This window comes from Coloeus monedula (genome assembly GCF_965178545.1).
Source record: "Coloeus monedula genome assembly, chromosome: 3".
Taxonomy (NCBI): Eukaryota; Metazoa; Chordata; class Aves; order Passeriformes; family Corvidae; genus Coloeus; species Coloeus monedula.
In genome coordinates, this window is record NC_138783.1 from 56,782,373 (window position 1) to 56,801,079 (window position 18,707).

The 18,707-nt window shown below is 40.5% G+C and overlaps 1 protein-coding gene across 3 annotated transcripts in view; it reads left to right on the top strand.

Moving 5' to 3' along the window:
- Positions 1 to 18,707, top strand: part of TSC22D1 (TSC22 domain family member 1) — a gene marked incomplete at its 5' end in the record, with an annotated part of 93,037 nt that overhangs the window by 50,206 nt on the left and 24,124 nt on the right. The window contains one exon of one of the 3 annotated variants that reach the window (XM_082278822.1): positions 17,135 to 17,173. The exons of the other annotated variants lie outside the window; for them this stretch is intronic. Of the gene's footprint in view, positions 1 to 17,134; positions 17,174 to 18,707 lie in introns of those variants that run through there. 3 annotated transcript variants of the gene reach the window in all.

Here is an 18,707-nt window from a genome sequence, read left to right on the forward strand (position 1 = left end):
TTTTCTTCCATCATACGTATACTTTGAACCAAGTACCACACTCATGATTTTACATGGGAGTCTGCACAAAGAGTAATTAAAATTATGTTGATTTAACACACTCTTGGTGGTGATGTCAGTAATTTCCTCTGTAATCTGAGTGCTGAAATCTCAACAGTTTGAGGTTTTTAGAATTTGTTTCTCTGATCATCATCATCACAGAAATCGGTAACGTTCTCTTTTTTCACTAATATTTTCCTCTGAGGATTTTAGGCCATGTGTAATTACTACATGTATCTAAAGATAACTTCTTGAAAGGCCTCTTTTATTACTTTGTATTATCACGGTGATGTCCAAGTTCTAGCATATAGTGGATGTGTCAGAACTTGGCATTAATTTTGGTCCAACTTGTTATTTTGGTAATGGCATTAAACTGGTACAAATTTGACACTATCACATTCAAATTCTAAAATTATCCTAGTCTATCAGTATGTGAGTAGTTCTCCATTGACACTGATGGTGGGAGCTTTGTTTTCATTCTTTTATTGTTGTACTGAAATATAATGTAGGTTTATGATAGGATTTAAAAACCCATGACTGTTAATCTGAGTAAGCATGTATAATGTACTTCAAAGCTTCTGTCTGTCTTGTATCACTTCCTTCTGACTCTCCCTGGAAAAATTCAAAGATGTAGTCTCTAGAATACCTTATATTTTAACCTGGAAATGGAGTTGATGTAAGTCCATTATCCGCAGAGACTTTATGCCTGTATGATGCCAGGTAATGCCATTATATAAATACTAAATATGTATTGTTTTATAAAACTATTTAACCTGAGGAAGCTATTACTCTGCTTGGAATGTGTTTTTACTTATGCAGTACGTGTTAAGTAGACATTAAGGCTGGAGAAGGTAGGGAGTTGTCCTTTCTCTTCAGCCTTACTCTATCTTCTTCTGATTCCTGCTGTTAGCCAAAATTTTAAGAGCATTGTCCTGGAAGTTATTTTGCTTTTTAAAAGGGTAGCAATATTCTTCCGTTTTGGCAACCCACTTCCACTTGGTGGGTAGGACATTGTTCTTGCCACTTCTTCCTCCTCCTTCTGCCCCAGCTGTTGTAATGTTGACTTTGCAAGTAAACTGAAACTTCCTCTCTGATGTTTAATATAGAAAAGAGATTCTCTGTCCTAGAACCTTCCCCAACTATGCTAAGAGGTCAATGTTTTTGCAAAAGCAGCTTAAATCTGTTGTCTTATCCTCTTGTGTGAGGTTTTTTGCGCTTACATCTGTGTTGAGCTTTAGGCTGCAAACAATGATGCCACAGCTTCCCCAGTAATAGTACAGGTGGGAAATCAATAATGATGAGGAGAAGATCAAACCAAAAAATAAGGCAGTTTATTGGGAATGTCTGGTATAACCTAAGCATATGGCTGTGTGGGTGGCCATAGACTTTTGGGAGTTCCATGCTTAGAAAACCTGCCTAACTAATATTTGGATGCTTCTCTAGCTAGTAGAGCATTCAGTTCCAGACACTTGGTAATCAGAATTTTCGTAGTCACGCCCACCGCTCCAAATTCCTGTCATTCATCTGTCTATTTTAAATGTGTCTCTTGTGGAGTAGTTCTAAAATTACCCACTGTTTTGACCTGACAAATGGGAATGTGTGAGCTCCTCCTGCTGCTGTTCAGCTGGTATATGGCTGCTTACACCACAGAAGTGAGATGATGCTTCTGCATGGAAGAATGGGGCATTTAAAATTATATGCTGACTCTTGCTGTATGTGTGACCTTTCCATAGCAGTGACAGACATGGTTTCAGCTCGTCACTGCAGTGTTGAGAGTGTGTTTTGTTTATTAAGTCAGATTTTCAGAGTCCCTCACTGAAGTTCAGCCTTTACAAACTTGCTCCCCACACAAAAGCCTGTTTTGCTCACCCTTGGTAGGCTTGCCCAGCCATGCTCCCTCCCTCACCTTATTTGGCCACGCTCATTGCTCCCTCAGAATATGAATTTTGTAGAATGTTTTTGCACAAGGCAGTGAGCCATTTAACAGTGAGAGTTGGGAAAAGGGGCATTAAAAGTAATTCAGTAATAGTAGCTCTTCTGCTAGACTGTAAGTTATGTCATTGGTATAAAATAGTTTGGAAATAGTGAGACTTTGATTCAAATAAAACCTCTGCTTTTCAGAGAAATGGAAAGCAAGCGGGATCTAAAAGCTATCACCCCATGTAGTGATAAAGAAGAACACAGCCTTACCTGGAGAAGGCAATATGTGGGAGGCAGTGGAAGAGGACAGCTTTTTACTTGTAACATAAAAACCCACCCCTGCTTCCTCTTTGTCTGTCCCTCTTCCATTTTCAGATTAATTCTTTTTCTTTTGACTAACTCTCTTTTTCTGTACATGTACATTTTGCAGCTACTGTAACCACTAGGTAAGGAGAGATGAGTTCTCTCACCTGAGCCTAAAATGGTGTTTTGTGAATTCCAGATAATGTCTACAGTTCTAGTTCTGCCTTACTGAGCTGCTGTCTAATTAAAACTTCAGCTTTCCTGTTACTTCCTATACAACCCAAACCTCCCGTATTTTTTAATCTCTTTGCAGTTAAAATTTCTTAAATACTAGTGGTGAATGAGTTGGTGTCATCCAGTGATTTGGATAATTTATCAAAAATTTTAAAAAACCTGTTCAGTGTTAGGTGTGTAATTCTGTGAATTGTGAACTAAAAGAGTTCAAAGTCATTTATTTGCTGACAGACAGTGCTATGCAAATACTGTATGGTAGATCATCTAGTTGCTTAGCAATAACATTAACAGTCATGAGTGTTTATAAAGCAAATATAATACGATATGGTCAACAAGGTATGTGGTGCTTTTTGTATTACTTAAGTGTCCTGATAACTGTTGGGAAAACATTTATTAGGATTACACATGAGCAAGCACCTGACACTTAAGAGCAACAACTTGAATAAGTAAATCTGATAAATAATATGCCTGTGTTTTTTAATCTAAACCCCCACAACTTAAAGCAAGTGGTGAACATGATGATTTTCCAAATACACTAGCTTTGAACTTTGAAATGTTACTTTCATGGCTTTGATAAATACTCTTTTAATGGCTTTGTATGTTCAGCCTGGAAATATTAAGGGTGGTAGGTTATGTGATTAAAAGACTTGTCCCTGTGCATACAGCAAAACCCTGAGGCACAGCAGCGGGCGGGGGAACTCGGTAACCTCGTCAGAGAAATGAGCCCCCTGACCTGGCTCCTGCCAGAGCTGTCACTGGAGATAATCAGCCCTCAGGGACCTGGGTGACAGACACTTCAGTAAACGGAGGTCAGCTTGCAGATGGGAAGGGGGTAAATGCAGGTAAGAACACTTCGGAATTGTACACAGCTCAGAATGGGATGTTTGGGGAAGGGACAAGGTTGGGGAAAGGAGGGATCAGGGTGATTTTGTGGGGAATGAATCATGGGTAAAATAGAGGGGCAAAGGGAGCTGGTTGTGTGTAAGCAGGTGGCTGGTCAGTACGTTTGTGAGGCTGTGCCCTGTTCTCATCAGTGCAGTCTCATTAAACTCTTAATTGTTTTAGTGTGTAAGGGGCTCAATACTGTGTGTGCCTATTGGGGTCTCAGTGCCAGCAGCTCGAGTCTGACCGTGGGTCACAAGGGCCCATGTGGCAGGATCAGGTGATGGGGTGTGTGTGGGGTGTGGTGGCTGAAGACAATGAAGCCCGGAGAGGGAGTAGGAGAAGAGACTTGGAAGTGGCCTTGAAGTGCAGAAAAAAGTGTGCATCTGCATGAGAGCTGGAGGAGCTGGCAGTCCAGGCCAAGTGCTGCAGAGACTGGGTTCTGGCTGGGACCCCTGTTAGTGTGTGTATTTGTGCACGAAGTAACAGGAGGCTCTGGGGACCGGCTGCTGGGTAGAGGGTCCAAGGCCACATCCGAGGGCTCTGTAATGAGTGTCTGCGTGTTTGTGAGGGGGTCTGGAGTACCAGCACCTGGAGTGGGGCCACAGGGGCCGGTGTGGCCTGTGCTGCTAGCTGGGCAGATCCCAGCTGCTGGACAAACTGTGAGCGAGCCCAAGGCCAGTTACAGGGCCGGTTGTATTCTCTGTGTGAGTGCGCGTGCACATATGTGTGTTCTCTCCTAATGGACTTTCACCCCGGGCAGCGAGGAGCAGGAGGAGGATGTTGGTGCTGGCTGTATTTACTGAAGTGCTGAGTTTGCAGTGACCTGTGTTGCCAGACGTGTGTGTGCTGTGCACGTGTTTTGTGTGTGCAGCGTGTGCTCAGCCTCACTACTAGGCCAGACCTTGGGACAGGGAGTTGAGGCTGTGGTACCTCTCTTGGGCTTCTGGATTTGGCAACTTACGCTAAAGGGGTGTGGGTCTGAGAAAGGTGCCGAGGGTCTTGGAAAAGTTTCTCCGTATTAAAACTCAAAATGAACATCTGAGATAATTTACTTCAGGAGATACTGATTCCGGTTTTCAAATATACTGTGCTGGTGAAACACACAAGAGAAATTGTATAATGGGAAATAATTTCAATGTAAAGACTTATAGATGCTGGGGCTTACCGGAAGTCAGAAGTCTGAGTTTACACCATTCATAACTAATTTAGAGCATATATATAATTTAGAAGATAAAATCTGGTTTAAAATACAGCTTTTAAGTGGGCATATAGTGTTGAACAGAATTGTTTCCCTGCTAGACCTCTACTAAGTCCATTTTCAGACTGGTAATGAAATCTTTTTGGTAGTATATTGTCATTTATTTATTACTGTTGCACTTTGTTTTGAGGCAGTTTGGGCAAATTCAGGGTCCTAAATTTGACCTTGAGACCTTTTCCATGCATGTGTACCCTAAAGTAAGATCCATACAAGTAGCATGTAATTAAGTGTCTCCAGTTTCTGGAATAGTTCTGTAGTTTGATTTAGTGGAGGTTGTAAATCATATTAAGTCTGTAATAAGTTTTTCTAGAATGATGTAAAAAACTTCATCTGGAGAAAAGCCATCATTCATAAAGCCTTCTAGATACTTAAACTGTTATTTAGTAATATTGTCTAAACTTAGATAAGTTGACAGTTTTTTAAAAAAGTATTTTGGTGAATTCTCTCAGCCACCTGTTTGGCTAGAGGAAATAGCTATCAGTCAAAAAAAAAAAAAAATCCCAACAACCCTGATACAGAAATCCAGGAAAAGTGACAAGCTGCTTGAAGCAATCATGTGAATAAACGCTTGATGCTGTTGTGCTCTGTGGAGCTTCAGATGCTGTGCTGCAAGGCTGTTTCAAAATGTCACAGGCGCTGTGTAAATAGGTTGCTGGTATATTCAGCTATATGCTTGTACCCAGTACAGGTACGCCTGCCCCCTTTTAATTTATTTTGTTTTTAAAATGAGGTCCGACCTCTGAAGAAGCTCACATTAGACATTAGTCTTTGTTCTAAGGTCTCATCTATTTTAAAGCAACTGATGTAGGGGAAAAATGAGGAATGGTTTGCTTCATACAAAGTACATAGTGGTGAAAAATCAGAATGGCTTGTGCTGTATGGGGACTGGTATGTAGCGCAGTGGCTGAAGACTGATGTAACTCAGTAGAAAAGAGAGTTAAAGGTCCTTGATATCTTAATGTGGAGTAAGTTAATGCAATATGTAAAAGCTGAGGGGGTTGCTGACTCTGGAAAGAATGATTTCATTTAAAATATCTAGGTTGGAATGCCTCCCTCTTGAAGATGGAAGGAAGGGTCCTCTGCTGAACTTAAAATAAGAATTTAGACTGAATTTTTGAAAACTAGAAGTGCCTTATCTTTAAGTAAGAAAACCAAACAGATACTAATTTCAGCAGCGGAATCTTTTGGAAAGAGCATGTTATGCAAACCAAGTTTCCAAGGAGTCTGTAGGCAAAACAGAGTTTACGACCTGATGCACAAAATAATTTGTGTTCTAGTGCAATTAATTATTTTTTTTGGGGGGGCCGTATTATCAATAAACTAGTGTAAAGGATTATATTCATCCTTGAAGAGATCCTTGTGTGAGGATTTAGAAAGATTGACAGCCTTGTGTGACACCAGTGTATTGGAAACAAGATTTTGCAGTTCAGATGACCTGTAATGTTCTGTCTCTGGGTTGAATATGGGTCAGATCTTTGAGAGCTGTGGGAAGGTCTGAGTTCTGGACAACAGTGAACTGATGAAATGATTGTGGTGCCTTTTGCTTTTTGTTTGTTTGCTGAGGATCATAATGGGCATGTGTTCTTTCAGCCTTTGTACATTCTTCCATTATGGGTGCACGGCGCTTTTAATTTATTTCATTTGCTGGCTCCCTTAGCAGGTGACTTTCTGAGAAAGTCTCCTGCTCATCTCTGGCATCTGAATACTGTGGCTCCATTATAGGATTAAAATTTTGATTCAGAAGTCATTAGCTTCATCCTCTTTGACCACTAAGTACTGAAATAAATGTTTTCCATTTTATGTTCTGTAAGCTTCTACAAGATACAGCTTGACTTCTAACGCGCGTTAGTATTTAATCATAATAAAAAAGGGTAGATCGCTTACCTGAATACTTAGATAAGGACTTTTTTTTTGTCTATGTAGTGTCTGCTTTCTGATTAGTCACTTTAAAATGCAAAACACTGGGGTATGGGAACAAATGTCTGCAGTGATTCTGGATTCAGTTTCATGATGATATTTTCCCTTCTACTTGTTAACATAGTTACATGTCTATTCTTGCCTTCACTGATCTTACAAAGCTATTGGTTCTTTCCTATTCTTGTTTGCCAAAAAGTCTTAGGCTAAATTACTTGATGAAAATGTCTCTATTTTGCTGATGCTGAGTCAGAAGTGTTTATTTAAAGATGATGAATTTAGTAATCATCAAACCATGTTTAAATCATCAGGAATGCTAATTACAGATTGTCCAACCTATATTTCTGAAATCCTTAATGACTTGAAGTCCAAATCCTCCTTGCTTAAGTTAATAATAAATGCATTGGTTTCAGTTGGAAAGAGGTGACTGTAGTTCACAAAAGCTAAAAGTTGTAATTATGAGGATGAAAACATAAAACTTCTTTCCCATGATATGGAGGGGAGAGAAGCTGAGTGAAGTTCTTTTTTCGACGTCCTTTAGGGTAAGAAAGGAATAAAAATCTTTTGAGATACTTTTAAGCTATATATATAATTTTGATTATTTTGTGTTGATGCTTTCCTGTGTTTTGATGTATTTTGAATATTTATTCTGCCTTTCTGACTGGTAATTTATTTTCTTAATTCTCATGGCTTCTGTTAGCATTTTTATTCACTAATATTTGAGGATTATACTGTTGATCATGGCAAGTCTGTTTTATAGTCAATCTGAGGAAGAAAACAAGTCTTCCATTAAGCCTTACAATTTATTTAACACTTTATTTCCAGTAAGTATTTATAGTTGTAGTATCCTTTAATAGGTAGGGAACGTTCCATTGAAAGCTAATTTTGTGACAAAGCTGTTTTAAAGAAAAATGTGCACAGACAGGGAAACAGTTACTGAGGTAAACTTTTGAATCTAAATTATCATTTAATTTTTGTTCGTTACATGTGATGAGATATCCAGATTGTTGTGCCTGCCATTTTTTAATCTGGAAATTCCATTTAATGATTGTGAAATGTAATGACATTGCAATGATCCTGCATGCTGATGTGAAGCAGCACTGTTTGACTGAAAATAGGAGCTTCTTGTATTTTCAGAGACCAGTTTCTGGTTTTGCTTTTAAAATGGATGGAAACCTGGATACTTCCTAGTAAGAATCTATGATAAAAAGAAAGATGATGAAATATTTTAATGTCTGGCTAATTTAGGTGAAGAATCTGTCCATAATTGTACCTCATCTGCTTTCAGAAACTGATCACCAGTTCTAGGGAAAAGTTTTGTTCAGTTAAAATTGGCTGAAAAATTAAGTGCAGCTTCCTAATAGGGAATAATTTGAACTTAGTGGACCCTTACATGTTATGCTAATTGATGTTAAAATTCACGCAGAGCAGGCAGGTACAATTACTCTTACTTAAGTTACTGTTAGTGTGTCTGAATTCAGGGTGTTTATGAGTGTTATTTCATCAAATTTTAGATAGAAATAATGCATGTGATGGGCTCTACTGGTATAAAACAAGGCATTAAATATTCTTTATTTTCCAAAGTGGAATGTAAAAAAAACCAAACCAAACGAAAAACCATGTTTCACTGTTGACAAGATGGATGTGTTTTATTGGCTGGGGGAATTATTGCTGCTGTGACTTTATTTTCAGTATAAGACAGTGGCTTCAGGAGAAATGGTATAGAATGCATGTGATATCAAATAATGCTAAATTTGCAAAATTTATGTTTGTGACAAATATGGGAAATTCAATGCTGTTAATGAAGGCAGATTCAATGTGGCAGTATTGCTGATGAAATGTGGACTTAATTACCATGGATGACGTTACATACTTTGCTAAAACTCTCCTTTCTGTACTAGCCTACTTCTTCAAGTTTAGTTTTACAAGGATGCATATAAAGGTAAGACCACCTTAAAATGTTTCTGGTTTCTGAAAGCTTTGGGAAAGAAATGACTGTGGCTCCCCTTAAAAGAATGTGTTTTATCAGAGGTTTTCTTTAAATTCTGCCCAAGATTCAGAGATCAAATATACACACACTTTCTGATACCAAGTGTGAGCTTCTCATTTAGTGTTGTGAAGAAAATAAGATTTTTATCTTGATGATGGGAAAAACCCAAGTCCCAGTACCTATTGTCTAATTCTCTTCAGTGAGTTCCTGTTGTGTCAAATTACCCATGGCTTGTTACTTTTTTCTTCTTTTTTTTTTTTTTTTTTTTCAGTGACCTGAATCTCTCAAAACTTTGTGACAGCAGGGATTGTCACCTCATTAAACTTTTGTATGGCTTTGGAGCCAGGACAGTCAGTGTTTGAGAACAAATGAGTCTGAGCATCAGAAGAATGTTTTGTGCCTGTGTAGAGTCCCAGTTCATAACTGCCAAGTTTAGGCAACTGCTTATCTTTGGGCTATTCTTAACCTCAGCAAACATGTATTGCAAACATTTCCAGCATGTCTAACCTTGCTGTTAGAGCTCAGTCTAGAGTACAACTTTAAAAAAAAAAAAGAAAAGAAAAGGAAAATTTCCATCATAACTGTGACCATCACGTTTTTGGAGCATTAGAAATACCAGTCTTTAACTGTTAGAGGCTATAGAAAAGTGTGTTTAGTATTCACAGTGAATGCAGAGAAAAAGTAACTGGTCTTAATAGGTTTCAAAGATACTTAATATTGTACTTATGTAACACAAACATTTTGAGAATAATGTTAAATGGGCTGATGGTTAAGATATATCTCCAGTTCACTTACAGTCTTCATGTAACGTGCTTGCTTTTCTTTTCCTCTTGTAGTAATAGGCAGTGTTGATTTCTACATCTGTTTCTGTTCTCCTTTTCTGCTGTATTTTGCTTTTAAGTTGTGACTGTACAGAGCTGTACCCACTGAGTTACTAATTAAATATATATCTTTAAGCTTTAACAAACTGCTAATAGTGGCTTAAGTCAGGCAGCATTCATCTAAACACTTGGACTGAAACACTGGTTCAGAGTAATAAATTAGAAAGCAGTCCCAAGCTATGCAGGTGATGAGCTTTGTGGATGTGTCAAATTTGAGTATTACAGAACAGAACTACAGCATATAAAACTTGTGCAGATTCAAAGCTGTGTTTTTAACTTAAGACTAAAGTATTCTAATTTTTGCCTGCCTTTTAAAGTTTGTGATATTGTGTGTATATATATATGTATTAAAGATGTGGCATTTTTAAAATGAATTCTAGTTGGCATGCATGTTTTGGATCAGTCTCTTGGTGTCCTTTTTAGATAGCATCTCTCTTGTCAGTTTGGATATGGCCTTCTTTCAATGCTGTCTGCACCCTGGATCATGATATCATACCTAATTACAACGTAATTGTTTGTGACCGTTGTTTTTAAATATATAATTGGATCTAATTAGCACAATCTACTGATGCAGTTACTGTGTTGAATTCTTGAGGTTTCAGGGTGCTTCAGAGGACTAGAAGCTAGTCCTAATTACATTTGCAAGGCAAGGCATCAGGGTCTCTTCTGGGACAGTACTAGAAAACCTGTTGCCTTCTGTGTGACTGATGTATTTGGTGGTGTTTTCACTGTCATTTCTCTCTTTGATACCTCTCCTGCCCTAGTTCAAATGTAATTTGGGCATTTATGAAAAGGCTTCATGTACCTAGTTTCTTGCTGTCTTTAGCTGTTGCCTTGATTACCCTAGTCAGTAGAAGTCTGAGGGCATGAGACCTTCCTCCTTTAAAACATCCATAATGGAGGAGAGATACTTTTTATTTCTTAGGCTAGTGTGGTCTCTTACTTTAACCTGTCACAAGAAGATTAGTATGATATACTAAAGGCTGCTGCTTGTGGAGAGCTGAGATTCTGGTTTGGTCTCCAACCAGGAGTGCAGAAACCAAATAGCTGAAGTAATTCTTCAAGCATAGCTTAATATAAGGTATGTTCTGACAAATTGCCTGCTGTAACTTTTGTAACTGTACTTTTGATGAGCCATACAGTTTTTCCTGGTTCTCATATCCTAGAGCTGTAGTATTTTGGGGACTGATTGCTGGTTCTTTGGATACTCTCTTCCTTTCTGCTGCTCCAGGAAATAACTTGTGCTGTTTTAGTTGAGGGTGGGGGATCACAAATGTGTGGCTTTTGCTGGTCTGAATTGCAAGGTCCATATGAAGTTTGCACCATTTTTGTTCACTGCTCTTCAGCATTCCTCAAGGTGAGTCTTTTGGATGGCACCTTCTAACTTGTGGTGGTCTGTCAGAGTAGTAGTGCTCGTGAGCTTTGGGCTCTATCTGTTCTTGTACCATTGCTTCAGAAGGCAGCCTCATGTAATTTTGGAGCTCACCTTATTTGAGCAGGAGGTTGGACTAGGTGGAAGCCAAAAGCCCCTTCCAGTCTAATTTTTTTCTGTTATTTTGTGGTTGGTAACACCTGTATTATACTTAACTAAGTGCTTTTGAAGTCTTATATTTTACCTACTTCTTTTCATTCCTTTTATTATTTTTATTGAACTTGCTGTGTTATTATTTGTTCCCATATGTTGAAGGCAGAAACTTTCAATTCTCTGTCTTGTAAAACCTATAGCAAGAGACAGTTGGTCAATTAAGAATGTGCCCATCAGTATTCTTCCCTGTGCATCCTGGCAAAGGTCCATTTTCAGACACTTTTCTCATGAAGAAAATTCACTTCCTGCTTCACTTTTTTGTGAAGTAGAGAGTAGAAAGAACTTGGCTACTTGAGGAAAACTAAGATGATTCAGTGAAATAATTGAATAAAACATTGATTTGATAATTAAAAGTATACAAATGGGTTTGATCAGATAACTTGTGGAGTCTGCGTGCTGTATTGAAACTACCATAGTAGACAAAACTCCAGGTTGGCACGGTAACAAAAGGTTCAGACTCTTGTGTCAAATCCTGTTATGACAGTTGATTCAATACTAAATTTGGAAGAGTAGGTTGCATAAAGTACCTGTTTTTCATTGAGTTCACAATCTTGCAGGCATATCTTTTTCTGTGAAATACTGTGTTCCAGTGCAGGTGTAGTTGAGTCAGTGAGGGGGAAGGTGAGGTGGAGGAGTGCAAAATAAATCAAGGCTTGGTGCCTTTTTTTGTGATTACCTTTGCTGTTTTTTTAGTCATTTGAGTTTCTGAACATATGGATCTTCATATGATTTGGAGAGATTGTTTGAGGTGAATCTAGATATTTTTTGATGATGTTGTTTTGTCTTACAAGCTTTCATGCTGCCGGGCTAAGAAAACTAACAATAGTTTCCATTAATGCTTGACCTGGCAATGTGTATGTTCTGCCTCTTCAGAGGGACGGCCAGCATTACTAACAAAACAGTGCTGACATCACTTTTATACTAGTGATGCTTTTGGCAGTTGAAGAACAAGTCTTTGCCATGTTGGCTGATGCTCTGTTAAAACAAACAAACAGAAAAAAAACAAGGAAGGGAAAAAACCAAACAATAATACCTTCAAGTGTTTGTGTGTTCATAAAAAGGAAGAACACTGAGCTGCATGTTCACCAGCACTGAAAATGGTTGCACAGTGGAGTACACTCTTTAAGCTTCATATTTTTCATAAAGAAACACAAAAACCCCCATAAACCCTTTTTTAAAAAGTGTATTCTAGCAGTAAAAAGTCTTGAAAATTAAGAGTCTAAAATCTGTGTTCTGACATAAAACCTCACTTGTGTGTGCTGTGTACATATGCATACTTATGTGTATTTTGTTAAGCTAGGTTCAGCAAGGGCTTGTTTCTTGTGGTATCCTTGGGAACAGTGGCAGGATTTGAGTGCACAGCATCTCACTGATTCAGTATTTGCTCACAGGTAACCACCAGCTAGCAAAGTTGGACTGGGTTAGAGGTGAGAGTGTGATGACCCTTTGGCAACTTCAGTTAAAACAACTCTTTGGGTTGTTTTTATTTCCTGTCATATGCTGTGAGGCTGGCCCAAAGGATAAGAGTCTTTTCTCCATAAAGCTGCAATGCTGCAGGCATGCATTGGTTGTGGACTGGCTAATGACCTCCTAGCAATAGGAAGGAGTAAATTTAGGGGAGCTTTCAGGAAAACATAAGAGGGAATCTGGTAATCCAATTAATGCAAGCATTGCTTCAGTCTGAGAAGTGACAGTGGCTTTACAGTGGGGAAAAAGAGAAGGTTTCTTAAATATATTGTCAGTTCAGTGTTTGGAAAGAAAAACAAAAAAATAGGTCTCTTACACATTATGCCTCCATAAATTGAAAAAATCTTTTTTCCCCTTTCTCATTAAGTATGGATTTTCTGGTGTGACACCAGTATCTTGCTACCCTTGCTGGTGGCTTTTTTGCTTATGAGAGGACTGAGAGGAAGGGAGCACGTTGTTCTAGCTTGACTTGAGTTGGCAAGCATGGTGTACTGCAGCCTGTCTGCTGTGGCATTCTGCAGGTTACTCTCCCAAGAAAAGCATGGTGTGCTCAGTCTGATTCAGATCACTGTCTCTTTTTGCCTCCATTCGCTAGCAGGCTCCAGGAATCAAAGTTTTGCTGGCTTTCTGTATGTGGTGTGCCAGGGAGATTTATCTGGGCTTCTCCCGCATGCACACAGCCTTAAGTATTTGCTTAGTGGGAAAAACCAACAGCAGTTTTGGCCCCAAGCTCTTTTTAGACCTGAAAGTGTAGTGAGTGACTGTTGGATGCCCTGGGGAAGAGGCTGGTAGTGGGTTTGGTACAGCGTCCTGGCTGTACCCCCTTTGTCGCGGCAGTCAGTGAAATGAGTTGCTGGTGGGGGAGCATGTCTCAGGGTAAAGGTTCCATTTTTCAGGATTTTGGTAGGACTCTGTCCATGTGAGCTTCCCCTTGGCATATTCTTTATGCAATGGGACTATAGTAAAAGAAGGCTACTAGGTGGGGGGTGTATAAACCATTGGGGAGGTGTGTGGCCCAAGCCTAGGTTGATGCACAGTATCTGGGGACAGATGTGCCCAGCAGCTCCTGGTTTCCCATATCCAGCTGTGCTCCACCGTCATCCACAAAACCGCCTCTCACTGTTAGTCTGGTTTTGTCTGCTCTGATGCTCTTATTTATATACCCAGCCTCTGTGTAAAACCCTAGATACTTCTGTGCCAGTGCGCTTAGCCGTTATCGGTGTGGTGAAGGCCAGATAGCTGCATCGTTGTGCCTCCGTTCTCGGGCTGTTTTCCGGGAGATAAAGCCGTTTTCTGTAGGGCGGAAGGAGGGGGAGCTTGGACTGCTGCGTGCCGTTCTGTGTGTGTGTTACGGTTTATGTGTGTAGTCATTTACCTGCAGCAGGTGTGCGATGGCGCCGAGCGCGGCTCGGGGCCCGCACGGGGAGGGTCCCTCGGCCGGGCCCTGCGGCGGCGGCGCCCGGGCCCGCAGCGCTCCCTGGCGGCCGCGGCGGGGCAGTGCCGCCTTCCCGGCGGTAGGGCGGGTTCTGCACCTGGCTCGGCGGCTCCGGGATGGAGGTGATGTTTCCCTCCCCAGCCCCGTCCCTGGATGGGGGCGGGCGGGGGGCGGCCGCCCCCCAGGGCACGGCGGAGCGAGGCGGTGGCAGCGCGGGCGCGGCGGCGTGTCCCGCTCGCAGCGGCGGCGGCGGCGCGGTCGCGGCCGGCAGGTGGCGCGGCTGAGCCACCGCCGCCTCCTCTCCATCGCTGCGCCGCGCCCGGGCGGCCGCGGTGTCCTTAAATAACCGATCTCAGCGGCGCGGGCACCGGCGGGGATCAGGCTCTGCTGCTCGGAACTGTGTCGAGTTAATGTACGCAGGGGAAACGACTCGTGCTGCCCGTCGGAAATGAAGCTGAATCCACATCTGGCCAAGCTAACAGTAGTTAAGATTAGTGGGGTGGGGGTCAGGGCAAGGGACAGTGATGACCCACAAGAATGTATATTCTGATTGTACATGACAATTGTGAAATGCACTCAGTAAGTTGGACAGAGCTTTCCACTGACCTTAAATATGGATTTCTTGGGAGGACGGGGTTGATGGAAATAATTAATAGCATTAAGGTTGCTTTTTGCATTTATGTATCATGGCGACTATTCCACTTTCTTATAGATGGATTCAGCAGAGTTCTAGTCTGGTATTTCCTATTTAAATTTCACCTTGATTCAACTTTTAACTTAAAAGATGTTTAGAGCTAGATTTCTGGCGCAAGGTTGTCACTAGGGGCTTGCCTGACCTCTGCAAGATAGCTGTGTGTCTGACCAGAGAAGCATCTGCCTCTCCAAGCCCATGGACCCTAAAAGGAGGGAAGCATTGAAGGGAGGAATGGCAGAAAAAGCTTTAAAGTTGCCAGGGCTGGGTGGTGTTCAGCTGCGTCTGCAGTGTCAGCAGTGTGGTGTATTAGAATAAATTTTGCTCAGGTAGGGTATTCTCAAGGTATCCTTTGTTATTGCAGTGGTTGAATAACTCCGAAATTGTATGATGCGTAGGACAAAAATAGTTAATGGTCTATACCTGTATTTACACTTCATATCTTTTCTTGTTTGAGTTCCTGGTAATAAACAAGGGAGTCTTTTTTGTCTTGGCATGACTGTAACAGATAATTCTACATATAAGGAGCCCTCCGGGGGCAGGGTTGGTGGTGATAACATTGAGCCTTCCTGCACTGAGAGTGGGGAATTTCTGGTTATGCAAGCAAGCATTATGCACTTCTAATTCCTCTTTTTGGGCGTAGAGTGCTGTATGGGAAGTTCAAAAATCTATGTGACCTCTTTGCCTTTCTCCAAGCACTACATGATGCACATGGTCACAGGATGGCTTCTTGTTGTTTAGGGGGATTTTGTTTGGGTTTTTTGTTAATTTGGTTTTTTGTGTTTTGGGGTTTTTTTAGGAAAGCTGCATTTCTATTTTAGATACCTACTTGTAGTGCTGATATTAGTGGCAGCTTCATCTTGCTCTAATTTGGTGCAAAAGTAAAATAAAACAGAGAGAAGTGTTTGTTGCAAAAATGGATTATATGTCTTTTATGCTTGTTGTATGGATATGAGTGTTTTATAGGCAGTTGAATTATTATACGATAGGGGTTTTGAAGAAAAAAGCAGGCACCTAACTGGTGAAGGGAGTTTCAGTTTAGCCTGACTAGCCACTTGCTTTAAAAACAAAATCTGGAATACCTTTTAATCTTAGTAAAAACTTTCTTTTATGCATGAGTGGTAATTTAAGACTGAAAACTAACTAATTTTCTCTTAATTCGGGGTGGCAAGAAAACAATTGGGAGAAATGCTAAAGCAGCAGTAAGATGATAATGTTCCAGTTTCTTAAGGTACCTTTTGCTGTGTAATTGAGCAAAGGTTCAAATCTTAAGAAATCATCATCTTTTTTTCATCTTCAATGGGAATTGCTAGATATTGAGCACTCTTTTTGAGCTGTTGAAATAAATGCAAAAATATCAGAAGCTAAAATGGTTTTAAGGTTAGTCCATGGAACTTAGGATAATATATAATGATTTTTCCTTGTGGGTTACGGTGGTTTGTTTTTTTTTTTTTTTAGTCTTGTTATCTCTGGCTTTCTTAAAGGTGCCAGATCAACCTTTTTGTGTGCGCTGTGGGTCTCAGCTTTCTTTACAGTATGGTGTGCTACAAGACTCTTTCTGCCTTCTCTACTGAGACATCTGCAGCTCAGATTAATTATGTATGCTTGGTATCTATTGCCTTCACCTTCTACCCCTCTTCTTACACTTCCCTCATGCTTGAAACTTCATTGCCAACTGTGTCTTCTGGGAATAGGGGAAAGGAGAACACCTGGAAGGTTTGCTGTGTGCCAGTTTGGTAAACCAAAGGGAAAAGTACCGGAAACAATAGAAAAAAGAATACAGGAGAGGTGGGAATGGAGAAATGGATGGGCTCAGAAGCCAGCACAGGAATACAAAAGGTGCTACTAAAATCCTTTCCAGTAAGGGTTTCAGTTTGAGTAACCTTGTGAAGTCATAGTGCCAGTAGTTGCTGTGCATAGTAGATTTTAGCTGCCAGACTTCTTTTATGACTTTGGGGCTTTGGTGTGTTTGTGCTTTGTTTGTTTTATGAGCTTTCCTTCTGTTATGCTGGCCACTGAAAAATCTGCTTTATAGGAGGGAAGGATATTTATAAATGCTAACCTTAGTGCAGGATATTCATTCTGCTGTTTCTGTGATTGGTGGAGAAAAGGCAGTGACCCTGGATGCTATCCTCTAGACGTCTAAATTTGTCTGTGCTAAAGTGAGCTTTAGAAACACCACTTGATATCCAATATGTGAATTACTTTTACTGAGCTTGCAAGCAGGCGTTTTTTTTAACCATGCACTTACCATTCAAAGGGTGTCTTTGAATGGACCACACACAGTCATATGTGACAAATCCATGACTCTAATAATACTTTTGACTAAAATAATTGGATGATGTTGTATCTGTGTCAACACCTCTCTCTTCCTAGGCACAAGTGATTTAGTCACTTCTTGAATGACCCTGAAATAACAGGTTTGATGTTAATTGTGCTTGCTGTTGTCTCTTAATATAACTTGGATTATAATTGAGATTTTTTTCCCTCTCTTCTGCTGTCATTTCTGCCTGCCTGCTTATCTTCTTTGGAATGTGGTTCTTCAACTGTTCTGATAAACTTCTGGCACAGGTAAATACCTGTCTGTTTGTATCTGTATTTACTGAGCATGCCCTTTGCTTGGCAGTGTGCAATGAATCTTGAATAAGGCATGCCACACAGCTGTAGACTGGGAAAGGGAAATGCTACTGCCATGATGTGCATCTTTAGAAAAGATAATTAGCCCAGGGGGTTTTATTTCCTTATTTGCTCTTTCTTATTCCTTCCCCACCTTTAACAACAATAAAATATTTAGACAGAACGTAACAAAATTTCATATTTGCTTTTTGGTGGTAGCATATCCTGCCTGGTGTTTCCTGGAACACCTTATGCTCATGATGGAGTTGGCATGTGTGTAAGGAGGGCGAAAGCAGCCTAGAAAGAAAAGTGTTTATACAGTCCCCATTCTCCCAGTCTGCCAGGCACTAATTTCTGCCTTCACTTTTATATTGTTCACATGGAGTAGCAGGTGGTAATTTTTGGTTTTCCGTTGGATCCAATGAAAAGGAGAAGGTAAAAACACGTGGGCAGGATGAAGTAGGTGAACCTTTCGTGGCAGTTAGTTGAAGCCCATTGTGAAATACCATAGTGGAATGGAGTGAGAGTGAAGGAATGTTATCCAACTTGTCTTGTTAGCTGCATTCGTGCCTTTTATTAAAACATGTAAAGTTCAGCCTTTGTCAGTGGAATGCCTGTTGCCATGAATGCTGAGCAGGTTACTTACATCTTTGGACTTAGATCAGTATGTATGTACTGATAGAGATCACTGCAAATGTGTAATGGGATATTGAACTGTTCACCAAAGGGGAGAGTAATAAAACTTTGATTTCAGGTTTTTGTTTCGTTCCCCCTAGCACCTTGGAAACAAGAACTCTTGATTCTTTTAACTTGATAAATTGATATTCAGAAGACAGAAGTACAGAGAGTTCTTGGAATACATTTAGAACTTATCATCCTTGCCACTTCTGGTGCATTTTTCAGTGGACAGTATGAAGTGCTAGCCATTATTAGCTACAGATGAAATGCACAAAGGTCAATAAACTGGCATTGCATCCATCCATCTATCTGTCCTTCCCACTCAAAATGCCTGTCCTCTGAAGAGGAGTGAAAAAAGCAGCATATTGTTCAGAGCTCACATGGGAATGCTGCTCTCCTAAAAAATCTTCAAGCATGTGGTGACCGAATTAGCTGTGATTGTGGAAAGATGGATGTAGGCTGGGTTTTTGCTTTGAATGGTGTTTAACCAACCTGCACTGAAGGGCAGCTGCTGTGCTGGCTACACCAGGGGCTGCTGGTGCGTGGCTGAGCTGCAGTGCCCCTGGCAGGACATCCTGCATGGTGGAGGCGTTTTGGTGTATGGTTGCTAAAGGCAGGACAGCACGGTTCAGGGCTGGATGCATCATTTTGAAATGAGCTACCCTAGCATTGTCATCTTAGCCCTTTCCAGAGGGGTTAGATGAGCCATGTAAAGGTCTTGGCTAATGTAACTGGTTTACTTCTGATACTTTAGGTTAAAGCATTTCTCTAGTACACTGTATTTGGAGCATAAACTAAGAAGAGAGTCATC